At 35.8% G+C, this 14283-nt stretch overlaps 1 protein-coding gene across 1 annotated transcript in view; it reads right to left on the reverse strand.

The window, feature by feature from the left end:
• LOC148839531 (pleckstrin homology domain-containing family G member 1) overlaps positions 1 to 11542 on the reverse strand; it is an 82674-nt gene extending 71132 nt beyond the window's left edge. The window contains exon 1 of the mRNA XM_088929353.1: positions 11521 to 11542. The gene's annotated coding sequence lies outside the window, so the exon portion shown is untranslated. The remainder of the gene's footprint in view (positions 1 to 11520) is intronic.
• Positions 11543 to 14283: the final 2741 nt, after the last annotated feature.

Genomic DNA, 14283 nt, shown 5'->3' on the forward strand with positions numbered 1-14283 from the left:
CAAAAAGCTGCCTGCATGTGTTGCTCTTCTTACAACCCACGCATCTGTTAAAAAAATAAAAATCTGAAAGGAAGCGCTGCATATTGCCACTGAACAGCGGACTCGGCTAACACTAATATGTTTGGCAAATATAAACAATTCTGACTACAGATGTCACATATTTAAGGGCTTAATTTCTTCCTGAGCTTATTAAACAGTTTTCTAGTTGCTATCATGATTTAATCCAGCTAAACCTGTGGAATTTAAGTCTCACTGAGCAAAACATATCTACTTTACAAGTCCTCTGCGAAGAATGGCAGACTTGACGCACCGATCAGCACTTTTCCCAGCATGATTCTGGGGAAAGGGCACATCCTGGATAGACAGGTGGCCGGAGGAAAGCTGCTTTTGAAAAGGTTTTACAAACTCTGGGAATGAAGCAAGAGAATGTGTGTGATAGAAAATCAGTTCCATAAACATGTGAAAAGCATTCTTCTATTTAGTGCTCTTAGCCAGATAATATCCTTATAATGCTCCCAAACCACAACTCAAAAAGAGACCTAATATGGCTGATCAATCTATAGCCATGGTGCCTCTGCAAGAACAATTCCACAGCAAAGCAGAAAAGTATTGCCAATTTTTTTTCCCCATTTTTCCCCACACAGCGCATGGATTTTAAAAGTACAAAAATAAAATTATCTTCAAATATTGTTTCCTATTCGATGTACTGTATTCAATTTGTTGAAGTAAAACTTTACTAGACCTGCTTTGAAAACTAACAATGGGTTCTAAAGCAATGTGTGCTTTTTATTTCTCCCAAACAATGAATTCATTTTCTCAACCCCCCCAAATCCTGCAAGAATGACGTATAAAAAGAAGATCATGAAAATTCCGACACTTTCAGAAGGACAGATATAACACTTGTATAACCATAGTGGAAGTACCTTTACCCGGACAGTTGTGGGAGTATATACTGTAAGAAAGATATCCTGCCGTGTGGTTGAGGTCTGTACTTTAGCTTCATTTAAGAAATGCCTGGATGAGATCCTTGGATGGATTAACTATCAAAACAGGCTAGAGAGGTTGCAAACCACTGGAAGCCATTTGGCCCTTCTCATGTTCTTTTCGAGTCATTTTCAATAACCGCTTAGTCCAATACACTGTGGTGGTGTGCCAGATCAAGACGCACATAGAGGGAAGCCAGTTAAGACTGACAGCATGTTTTTTGGACTGAGAGAGGAAACCAGAGAACTTGGCACAAAATGTACATGGCTATGCACTATGCTGGTCATCTTTCGTCACATAAAAGCATAGAACAAGCTCATTTAACTGTGTAAATATATACTTATATGTTCCTTATATAAAAATATATAAGGGACCTTTATATTTCAGTACAGAGATTGTATGCATTCTTTTATTAAATCCACTCAATCTCTTAATACAGTACAGGTGAATTTACATGTTCTCTTACCATAAACAATTGATCCTGTTATTTTTACCTCGCGTTTCTTTGCACAAATTGCCTGCTGAAATTCAGATAATAGAGTAAATAAGATAAATCATAATGGGTAATCACCTCATTTTTACTTTTTCACATTGATACTGGCATTGTAATCCTAGGTTTGGAACGGTTCAGTTAATGAAGTAATGAAACAGACTACATGAAAGACAAGAACATGCAATTCTTCTTTCTGAAGCACTGTACACCCAGTCAGTAAATCAACCACAGATTTGCCTAGCTTGCATAGGCTGAAACACTGTAAACAATCAAGATAACTAAAAGAAACATGAATCGTCAGACTAATGCCAAATATTTTTACCTTTACTGTCCAATTTCCTTAATTGTGTTTGTGGCATATGTACAATAATAGTTATGTCATACTTCTAAAAGATAAAATCAGTTACACAGTATCAATGGCACCAATAAGCTGCTCTAAATTGACAATTAGAAATCAAAACACAAAACCAATATCAAAGTTAAATAATCAAATTAAAATTTCCACTTGATTTAATAAACATGCTAATCATTAACAACCCTAAAACTGTAGGAAATAAAATTGCATATATGCACACACATTTAAAATCCCAAACTTCTGTATCTTTTCTACTTTTATAAAATTATATAAATCCAAAACCCCCATTAATGGCGACAGTAAGTTTAGATCCTAACTAACAACTTGAAAATCAGAGCCACATAAAGGGTGACCTAAATTGAGAGCTGCAAACATTCGTTTTAGAAAGTACAACTTGACCCATATTATGAGTTAACCCTCTTTTACTCAAAGCCTGCTAAATGCACCTAAACCTTAAATTTAGAAGAAAGAGAACAGAAAATTGAAATTAGTGCAAAATGGAGATTGTGTTTGTATGAACACGAAAAACACTACTGTGAGGAGATGGCTAATTACTGTACACAGCTCAACCATTCCCATATGAACAATGATGAGTAATAAAAGGTTATTTAACATACACCCAGTTTCTGTGGTGGTTAGTCTTGTCTGCTTTCTTAAGGAAATCAGATAGCCTGGGTGGAGAGACTATGTGATGATGGCACAACCCAGTATGGAGTAATCATTTTCACTTGAGTGGAATCACATGGCTAAGGTGAACACACCAACAAAAACAAACTGTTCAGACTGTAAAGTGTTATCATGACAAATACAAGCCAGTACCTACATGACTTCCGAGCAGAAGCTCCGTTGACATACAGTATATCCTAACTATGCATGCTTTAATAGCTTTCCCTTATCATACAAGTGTCTTCTAAACAAATAAAAATTGTACCTGTCATTTCAGAGCAGTTTAAGCCTAATGAAAAAAATTAAGCAGGTTTAAAGGAACCTTTAAAATCACCAGATTCCATCGACCTGGAAAATCTGTTGTACTGGTCCAAACATGTCTAGTCTACAATTAAGAGCCCCAGTGGACTGAAGACACAACTTTAGAGACCTGGGTCTGATCTACATTTTAAGGTAAAGATGTGCAGCAACTTAAATAAAATAAGAACATAATTATGGATCTTATGGAATTATGGATTAAGGATCCTAATGTCCTAGGATTTATTGGCACTAGACATTGAACACACAAATCAAGGGGTACTAAAAATTCATTTTTTATATATTTTAAGAAGACAAGAAAGGTCACAAATGAAAGGAGGGCACTTAGCCTATCTCTTCCATTAGACTGCTTTATGATCCAATGATCTTGCCAAAACCTTTGCTAAACCAAAACTCCTCAGTCCACCAAGTCTGTGGCTAATCACTTCAGATTGTTCCCCATCACAAAAGACTGAGTAAAAAGATGTTATTTCTCATCTCAGTTACAATTTAACAATTCATTATCTGATGTCAATTTCTAAATAAAATGGTGTTCAAATAATATCATCCACACACTGTATCTCACATTCAACTCACCCAATGTGTTGGTAATCAGACCACTGAATGGGTCATCATCATATTATTGAATACTACAAAGAAAATCAAGAATTAAAATGCTGATTGTGCACACATCTTACCTACAGTATGATGACTCAAAATTGATTCAGATGCATAAGATTACTTTGACAAGTCACAATTTAGCCAAGCAATTTGTTGAATGGACTCTGTCTGCAATAATAGCAGCTCATATGATTTTAGAATTAACATCACTAACTCTTCAGTCAGCTATTTGGAGCAAAGATTCAATAGAACACACAAAACAACTCTGGAATAAAGTTGCACAAATGCACAGGAGAAACTTTCAAAGAAACTTCAGACACTGAATATCCATTTGAACATGGTAAAGTCATTCATTAAGAAGTGGAAGGTGTATTTTACTACTCAGATAATGCCTAGATCAGGCTGACTGGTTAGTGGTGCCATTGAAAGGCCAACAATGACTTTAAAAGAGTTACAGTGTTCAATGTCCGAAATGGGAGAAAATGTCTCAAAGTTGGCCTGCTTAGCAGAGTGGCAGAAGGAAATCATTACCAAAAAAAAAATCCCTCTTTTTGCAACAAAGCCTTTTAAGTAATACTGCAAATAAGTAGCAAAAGATTGTTTTCAAACGAGACAAATTTGGGACTTATCAGGAGTAATCCTGATGAAATATACCTTAGGTATTCCAGTCATAAAGTGTTCAGTTTTACATGAGATTCCATTAAAATATTCACTTATAAATGACATATACACACTTTTAAATTCAGCAAAATAGGATATTTGGATGTGGGTGAATGGTTTTGCAAGGCACTATATAGAACTTAAATTATCCTGTTAGTTGATCATAAGGAGGAACATAAAACACTTCTTTTAAATCTGTGAACATACCACACCTTCTTAAAATGGGTAATAATAATAATAATAATAATAATAATAATAATAATAATAATAATAATAATAATAATAATAATAATTGCTTACACTTGCTTATGTTATTTCTGTATTGCCATACTATTGCAATCAGAGTCCTGGAATCTCATTTTCACAATTAGAAATTTTCACAAATTGGAGTTTGTCCAATAACTATGATAAATGTGAACAATTACCAAAATGCAGCTTTGGAAGATTTAGAAAGAGGACTAGATATAAAAAGGGCTGCGATTCCTACTATATATGGTTCACCCAATATAGACATACCTGTAAATACCCTTGAATTAAAGCTGATATTCTGCACTTTAACCTCAGTCATTGTTTTGTTTTAAATCCAATGTGCTGGAGTACAGAGCCAAAACAACAAATACAGTGACACTGTCCAAATACTTATGGACTACATTGTATCCATTTTCATATGGCCGGAATACAGACTGTCATATGGACAGTTATACGCAACTGAGATACTGTATATCAATATACGCAATACCGATCTTTCAAAAGATTTCTGCTAATGGTATTTTCCATGATCTGTGAATTTAGGAAAGCCAATTGAGAACAAAATGTGATCTGGTATTCTGAGATTTTTTTTTAATTTAATGATAGCCCAAGGTTCTCCCTTGACTTCGTAAACTAAATAGCAGAAATAGCAAAGTGAAGACTGGAAGGTATTGAATCTAACTTAAAATATGTGAAATTGTCCACTACATCCCCGAACGAACATCATAACCATTTGACAGCGCTGTGGGATCTAGGCTGTGCTATTAATAAGGCAATGGTAGATCACCCACATGCTCTGTACTGTTTCTTATAAAATGACCAGACTGACATTTGGCTTTTCTCTTTGTATCTGAGCTAGGGAACATGGTAACGCCGACAGAATATCTTGTGGTGAAATGTTTTGTTTTCCAATAACAAGGCTAAAGATTAAAGAGATCTCAGTCAATAATAATTATAAATACTAGGAACCAATACATTATTCAGTTTTGTATTTGTACTGGTGCTCCATAATACAGAAATGTATTATGACTTGATATGAACACTACTGTATACATAAGTACATCTTCACTGAACCCCTGACAACAAAGGATTAGAACAATGTATTGTTCACCAGAACGATTTCAATTTATGCTCTTTTCTTCATGCAGAAAAGCATATATACGATAGGTAATTCAAAACATAAACTGACTAAGAAACAGCAGTCTTGCAGAACAGGGGCCCTGCGTTCAGTTCCTGCAGTGCTTTTTGCTTAGAGTTTGCACACTCTCTCCATGTTCATGTGGGTTTCCTCCCACAGTATAGTGACATGTTGGTAAGTTAATTGGCTTCTGTAAAACTGGCAATGGCATGAGTGCATGGGCCTGTTTGTCTCCGTTTGTACCCTGCAATAGAGTGACGTCCCATCGAGACAGTATCCTGCCTTGCACCTCGTGCTTCCTGGGATATGCTCCGGACCACGTTGACCCTGAATTTGATAAGCGGTTATCAAAAGTGATGGTGACGGTGTTGCATTACACAAAAACATTTTCCCCACAGATTGTGCAATAAATACGAAATGCCACACCTTTCTGAGAATTTGTCACCCCTTACTAAATGTTGATTAATCACTGTTCTATGCTCCTTAGCAACAGTGTCAGTCAAATTTGCATTCTTAGTTGAACAGCATTTCTAATGAATCAAGCCTGAAGATTTACTTTAATGTATTATCCATATCTGAATTCCACAGCAAGCTGCACATGGAACTATTTATAAGTCACTTCCTTTTATTTATAGAGCTTATTGTTCAAGTCACATCTGTTATAATCTGGGAACACAATGGCCACACTGCGGATAAGAAGTGGGTCAGTGTTTACACATATTCCATTGTTTAACCTTACCCGTCAGACCCAAGACGGCTGTGCTTTTATTTTTTCCCCTCGTCACCTGTTTAATACATGATGAATAACCAAAATAATCTGTTAATGACCTAATATTCAAGACAATATTACAAAAGGCCTCTGAAGAACCTTGTGACTCATACAGGTTACACACTTTACCCGCTACTCTAATAAATGAAGTCAGCCAACAACAAATATTGTTTTCTAATCTTTCACTAATGTAAAAAAAATTAGAAACATAACACTTGAAGTTAACGCTGTAGCTTTGATCTGAATACAAGTCTTGTGGTTCATATAATTCAAATAATATGAGTAAATAATGGCAATGCTTTATTTTAAAGTAAGAAGTTGATTATTTTTTTTGGTTTGATGCTACAGTATAAAAAGTAAAAGTCATACTGTGATCTTAAATTGACATCTCGTCAGGGTTGCCAATCTTTCTTTGCTATACTGAAGCAAATTCTAAAGTCCGATCAAATTAAATGGCTCTGCTAATCTTTCTCTCTTAAAACTTAATTTGTTGTTGGCCTGAAAACCCAGATGTGTGCTCTATCACTGGATTAAGTGGTGGAAAAACAAAGAGAAATAAATTTAGTTTCTCACACAAACACACAAATTACAACCTTACCACAGATGCTGATCACCTCACATGCCAGAATAAATATAATAGTACATCGCTTTCTCTGTGTTTCACCTTCTCTGGGGACTCCGAGTCATTTCCTCAGCAAGAACTACAGCTTAAATCTGTGCTGGGTTTTAGAACAGTAAACAAGATTATTATCAGTTTCATTGTGGATCAAAAGAAGAAAAATCACTGAGGGAGCTAGTGCTCCTTTTGATCATTCATGTTCATGATCTGAGGCCAAGTTTTTAGGCCTTTTAAAATAGGTTACTTCTAAGGAATGAGTATGAATCTCAACAGACAAAACAGTCTGGAACTTTGCAAAGTGAGCAGCCAAGTAAAAAATTACAGAGAGCAACGCAAATGGTTCCAGCAAACAATCAGTAAGGCCTACAAAGGGCATTTTGGATGTTTTGCCCAGTGCTTGAGATGGTTTGGTTTTCCTGGAATTAAGTTTGACAATAGTGTCCTTGCAAAACAGGCCACACTGAGTCCAACTGAAGACCTGCAAGCAAACTAAATTTAAGCTCATAAGAATAGCATGGAATGTGGCAGACAAATTCCTGGGTACTATCTGGATAAACAATGCTGGTTAGAGGTTTGTTAAAATAGCAGTTGACATTCATTGTAGCTACCTTAATTTCCTTGAAAGATATTTTTGTATTGGAATCAAGTCTGAAATGAAGCAATTCCCTGAAGCAAGTGACCATTCATGTATGGGTAAATGCACTTTTATTTGTAAATTCAGAGTTATATTTGCAATTGTGTTGCTGTAACAAGGGAAGTATAAATCACACAATTCCAATCAAAAAAGCTTGCTCTCAAAGTCAGCAATAATGGGCCACATACAAGTGTTACTGTTATTGAACAGAGCTGTTTATTTATAAAGATTATACATATGATCTACTATTGCAAGCTCAGCAACAAAACCAGGCTTGATCATCTTTTGTCAAAAAAAGTGGTCAGATGTACTGTATAGCTAAGTGACTTTGAGTCACAAAACTATTGTTATTGGCTGGTCAGTTGAGTGTCATCTGATGAGTGTGAGCTGCAGTTGATGCTATGAGAAGTGATCTCTCAGGTGGTTCTTCCTGAGTTATAAATGAGATTCACTGGGTTTGGGCCGACAATGGACATCTCCTATCAGCTGGCAGAGCACTGATGACAAATGGATGGACTCTGCATTTTTCTTCTTCTCCTTTACAGGTGTGATCCCAAAACACAGGAATCCTTATTTCTAACAGATTTGTGGTCACACAAGTCCTCATTCTCACACACAGGAGGTAAGACTTTAAGATATGAACTAACATTTTTGTAGGTGAACCTACAAAATTGTGTATGAAGAATAGACTTGTCATCTATCAGATTAACTGTTCATATTTAAGAAGAAAAGCATAACATTTCTAAAATATTGATGTATGACAGTAATACTAAAAAATCTTGCACTTTGTGTTTATGCTCTATTCCATCCATAACATTGTAAATCCGGGAGATGGATAAAATAAAAGTTAATCCATAAATTAATGCATGCATTTTTGTGTCAACCAGAAGAATGTTTTAATTTATAGTGTCAACAGCAACATCTTTCAGTTTAGTGCTTCAACAGCAAGTTAATTTAATCAGCTAAAGGCTGCATATTGTTGGATCTCTACTATGTGGAATCTTTAATTTGTCAGATATTGTTCTATGACAGTACAATTCTAATTGCAAAGCTTTGAAAAATGTAAAGGGTTTTAATACAGCAGTAGAAAGATCTCACTATAAACACATTTACTTACAGCCTTTGAAAAAAAACTTTGAATAAAATGGGTGTAGAAACTTGTTCAGTTACTCGGGTATAATGGCTTTCACTGCATTTAGAAATAGTTACAATCCAACCACCTACCCAGTTTCAGTCTGACTGAACCAGTAGGGGCTGTGACAACTGTTAATTTTCTTTACCCTAAACTAGTGCAAGCTGCAAAATTAACACCACTGTGGAATTCTAATACTAGTTACTGTAAGTACCATATGTTTGAGTTGAAAAACATTTTAAATGCTTTCTATTTGGCATAAAATAAGTGAATTTGCAAAAGTTAGTGTACACAGGGACCTAACATGAAACCTATGTGAATTAAACTTATCACTTCCTGGTATACATTAGGTTCAACATACCAGTCAGGGAAGCAGAAAGTTTACACAAATAAGGAAGTTGAATGATAAGCTAAACAAAAAGGAAAACAGTGTATGGAATAAGTTATTAGAAATTCATGAAAAGTGTAAAAAAATATTGTACCACTTGTGTTCAACAGTGCAATGTTCTTAGTTTTGTGTAACCTAATTAACCTTTAACTCAAAAGCAAACAACATATCTGAATTTTGTCAGAGGATATTTTTATATTTACTAATATATACATTTACTAATATATTCAATATAATTTCGAACAGCTTAGGTTTAATTTGTATGCCCAAATACCTCTGAAATAACATCTTAAACAATGTCTTATTTGGTATAAAACAAATCTGAGTAATCTTTATCAATTTGTATTATTTGTTGATACATAAGAAAATAAAGCGCATGAAAACAAAGAATCCATACAGTCCAAAATTACTGTGGCTTTTTAAGACAGATTAAGATTTGTGTGAAATGTTTTATAAACCTGATGTACATGCAAGATTAAGAACTGTATGACAAAATAAAAATGCATCTGTAAGAAAAGCAATTTAGCCTTCAAGACAGATGTACAAAAAAGGGAAAGCCTAAAATAATGAGCATAATATCCTTATTCATTTGAATGAACAAGTTCAGGCTTAACTAATGGGGGTGGGGGGTAGCCAAAACACACTGTCAGATTCAATTTGGCAGGAAAAACTTATCCATCACCATTGCAAAGACATTTCACAGAGACTATTGATTACAGCCACAATTAAAACGGTTTGCAGTTGGATCTACAGTACAGCAGCCGACACGCAAACTCATTCCACTCTTTGATTTCCATGTGTTTCAGCATGATTAAACAAAGGCATCATGCATCTGTGGCCGGTGGGTCCCAAAAAAAGTAACAGCTGTGGTTCTAGCAACCCATCAATGGATTGGAGCCGGCAGTTACATAAATTACTTTTATGTTTGTGCTGCGTCTCGTCTAACCCTGGCTGTGACCCACTCCCCCCCCCCCCCCCCCATAACTCATGGTGCATCCATGTCCTCAACGTTTACGCCAATGGGATGACCGTCTCTTTGAGGAACAATGAAACAGCCAGGACTGGGTGCTTGCTGCAGAGCTTGCATCCCGTAATTCACTCACCAGCCTTCTTTCCCATCTATCATGAAGGTAGAGAGCAGACTGTGAGAAAACATTGAGCTTCCACATCTATATAATTCTATATAATTGTATAATCTCTGGAAAGGCTCTTGCCTCTCAGGAAGTGTATCTGTGACAGTTATATAATTCTTTAAATCAAACCAGGAATTACTGACAGTTTCTGCGTAGTACTTAAAAGCACATTTATTTTAGAATGGATTTCCTTTTTGGTTTAAAGCATGATTTTGGAAGTTTGCCCAATCTTCTTTAAAAAAAAAACATCTATAAGATAGTCAATTTCAACAACAAAGGACAGGTAGGTCTCTGCCGATACCCCTTGATCTTTTAGACAGAACCATCTCCAATCTTCTTTCCTAAATGCACTTCCTCTTAATTTTCACTTAGATCCATGAGTCCTCATTTCCTTAATTAGTGTATATTCTATTATATCTGACAGTACTTCTCAGAATGTTCATTACTTTTATGAAGATCCCTTGTAATCCCCACTGTTCAAGACAAAAATAAAATCTCTTTTTATGATACACCTTTAAGACCTTCTTGGACTGTATTTCCAATAATATCTTATAGTCACCACAGCTGTACTAAATTTTATATAATTTAATTTTTAGTAAACATTGCTGCACTGTTTTAACATACTGCTAAGGTACAGACGGTGATAATTCAACACAAATCCTTATACAGTATGTAACAAATGCTCCTTCCTTTTGTTACTTGTCTACGTTTATAGGCCTCTATTCAGCCTTGAATATTTTTTAACACTTATTTGCCTTTTCTCACCAGCTCTTTGCATATTTGCTTTGCCACATCTTCAGATGCCCAACACAAGATGAACAACTATAGCAGCAGGTCACCTGTGAGTTCCCATTCTGCTCTGTCTCAACCCACATTGAGGTTTTAGTCTTTAATCATTATCTTGCTACTTGCATGTTAAGAAATTCAGAACACATGGATATTCCTTCAGGTTTAAATTTCAAAACTAGTCTTCGACAGTGCTTAATCAAAAGTTTTCCGAAAACCTAAGAAATGTTTATACACAATACAGCTTATTTGTTCCAAAAAGTCTAGCAAGTCCATTAAACAAAATAAATTAAATTCTTAAATCAATGTAGACTATCCCGGCCTAGTATCTTTAAAACTTCCTCCATTTTCTATGATATAGAGTGTATAATTTTAAAATAACATGAATTAAGAAAATTGCTAATGTAATTAATCAATCAATTTACAGTATTAAGGTATTAATTTATAATCTGAATACTAAAATTTAAAAGAGCTTACTCAAAGGAAGAGCACTCTCTCAGCTCAGCTACATACTGTGTGTACTCAGTCAAGACAGAGGTGGTAATGGTGGGGGTTGGTGAGAAGAGATTTATCCCCACTTGTAAGACAATACTAACCTTCATTCCTGACCACAGACTCTGTTCCCTCCAGCCCTTTATCAGGCATCTCAGTAGAAACCAGCTTACTGAAACCTGGGGGATACAAAGAAAGGAAAGGATTCTATAGCACAACCACCACATTCCAGCAGAAGGACACCTTTACACAGATGAGAGATACTGTTTCAACCTGGATTAGCCCCAGCAAAGAACAAGAATACTTCCTCTTTCACCACTCCAACCAAACAGAACTTCTCACATTTAAAGGTTTGTAAAGTCTGGGCAAAATCAACATGCCTTCAATCTTTAAGACTCTGTATTACTTGGGCTGCCACAAAGATTTATTGTTAATTCAGAGTATTCGCCTTCCAAAAAAAGCAATTAAAAACATCATAGTGAGGATAGTACTACATTACTACTGCAGAAACACAGAAGGCTGCATACTGGGGAAAAAAGGCAGCCTTTGAGATTTGGCTTCTCTCCTTGCCTAATGAAATGTTTCCTTCTTACATTTCACTGAATCTAGTTCACCTGTTTGACTCCAACCTAGTAGGAAAAACACAGAAGACAGTGCTGTATCCATCTGAAAGGCAAGATATTTAGAAAGGCCAACTGTGAGACATTTATATTGGACATTACAGGAAAGACACCACCTAATTTTGAAAGTTGTGACTGGAAGCGAGGTTTAAACCAAACTCTGGAATACCTCTGACAATGTTAGCACACAGTATAGCTGCACACCCTTAAATTCCAATTCCCCTCATTACTGGGAAAAGAAGAATCTAGGAAAAGGAACTATAAAAAACAGCTAAAACTGGAATTATACAGTAGAGAATAGGCAATCAGCCTGTATTCCTGCCAAGGATACCAGAGATTTGGTTAGTTCTGGAATACATTTAAACAACACAGCTGGACAGATTGCTGTAGACACCTGCTACCCTTTGTATAAAGAGGTACTTTTTTATCACAGTTTTGGATCAAAGTTTGATCTCTTTGAGGCAGGAACTGCATGAAGCCTGTGATCATTTCAGCCCACCAAACACTTTCTATAATTATTTGAGATGTTTTATAAAGACACAGCTACAGCCTCTTTGTGTTGGTGCCTATCCTTGTCCTTGGGATGATCCAACTTCAGATGTTTTTCTTTAGCATGTAAAATGCACACTCACTTGGATTTATCAGGAGAAAAGTGTGAAATCAGACTGCCCAAGTCAAACTCCTTGCTTGCACTGGGTCATTGTTATGTTGCATGGTGTACTACCACCCAACACGTTTGGAAGTATTTTCTTCTGCAGAAGAAGACAAAATGTAACTGTAATCCTCAGAATTCATTCTGATCTTCAGTTACATCATCAGCAAAGGTGAATGAGCCAGTTACAGAGGCAGTGATGTTTTCTCAGACCATAGCATCACCTTCACCAGGCTTCACAGATGTCTTTGAAGCATTACTTTGGTAACGGTTTAGCTGGTTAAAGTCTCATCTGTCAATATACTTTGTTCCCAAACTCTCCTGGCTCATGATTGTACTTTAAGCAAAGTCGGAAGCATGATGGAGGTAATATTTTATATACCCCATTCTGGGAAGACATGTGTTTATAGTTATATAAGAAAACTTATTTATCACTGAAAAGCTGAGTACTCCAGACATTTCTGAGCAAATAAGTGCTAGAATTTTTTTTCTTGGTTCAGTAAGAGGACACACTGGGAACATACTGTACATATTGAATAAAAATGGCTTATCTGAGGGATGAACCTAAAATGAGTGACAGCATATGAATGATGCTACAGTTTGTGTGTATTTATTAAAGACTTAAGGATCAGTGAAGCATGTTTAATTTAACCACAAATATGCTTTGTGCCACCCAGAGTCTCAATCTCTTGTAACAGTAACTGTTCTCTGTAAAAGCCTTATTTCTCCTCAAAACAGCATGGTTTGTATTACAAAAATAAACATTACTCATTCCTTCACATATGCAAAACACAACAATAAAACAAAATACGGTTCATCACTTAAATACACTGCTACCCTAGATTATTCAACATTAAGGTTCCTGTCCTATACTACTATTAAATCATTTACTTATAATTCAGTGTTTACATTCGGGCTGACTGACTTTTGCCTCCTTCTGGGAAATTAGGCTGAAATGATGACCTTCCGAGATTAAAATATTTTTCTGCCATCTGTTTCACTGCACCATCCTTTCTATCTCCGGGCTTATTCCCACTTTCACTGGAAATGTGCTCTGCTCACAAGGCACACAACGGCATCATCTTGACGTTCAGGAAGCTACAGTGCTTGTACTGTATTAAGCTATAAAAACATTTAAAAAAGCAATGACCTAGATATTTTTTAAAGAAAAACTAAATATAAGATGGAAAAAAAAGCAGCCAATTTGTCTGTCAAAATTCAAAAGGTTGAATCAAGACCGGATAAAAGAGCATGGCTTTTTTTCTGTAACATACTGTAACTACAACAGTGATAGCACCAACACTACAGACTGGGTTTAGAAAAAAAAAAACATTACTCAGAAGGGCACACAAGTATTGTACTGTTTTATCCTTGTTGCTTAGAGCATGTTAAAACTTGAGATCAAGCTCAATTGTGTAAAGAAATACAGGCTACAGTAGCTAGCCATTTTGTTGAAGATTAAACTTCTTAAGCTCAGTGAGATCCTCAGATCAACTAGTTACATACCGTACAACCAAATGAGTTAAAAGGGTCTTAAGTTCAGCCTTGCTTATTTTCTTAGTTTGGCCTTGCAGAGAAGATGTCTTCTTTTTTAT

Source organism: Atractosteus spatula, chromosome 2, assembly GCF_055471065.1.
Source record: "Atractosteus spatula isolate fAtrSpa1 chromosome 2, fAtrSpa1.hap1, whole genome shotgun sequence".
NCBI classification, from domain to species: domain Eukaryota; kingdom Metazoa; phylum Chordata; class Actinopteri; order Semionotiformes; family Lepisosteidae; genus Atractosteus; species Atractosteus spatula.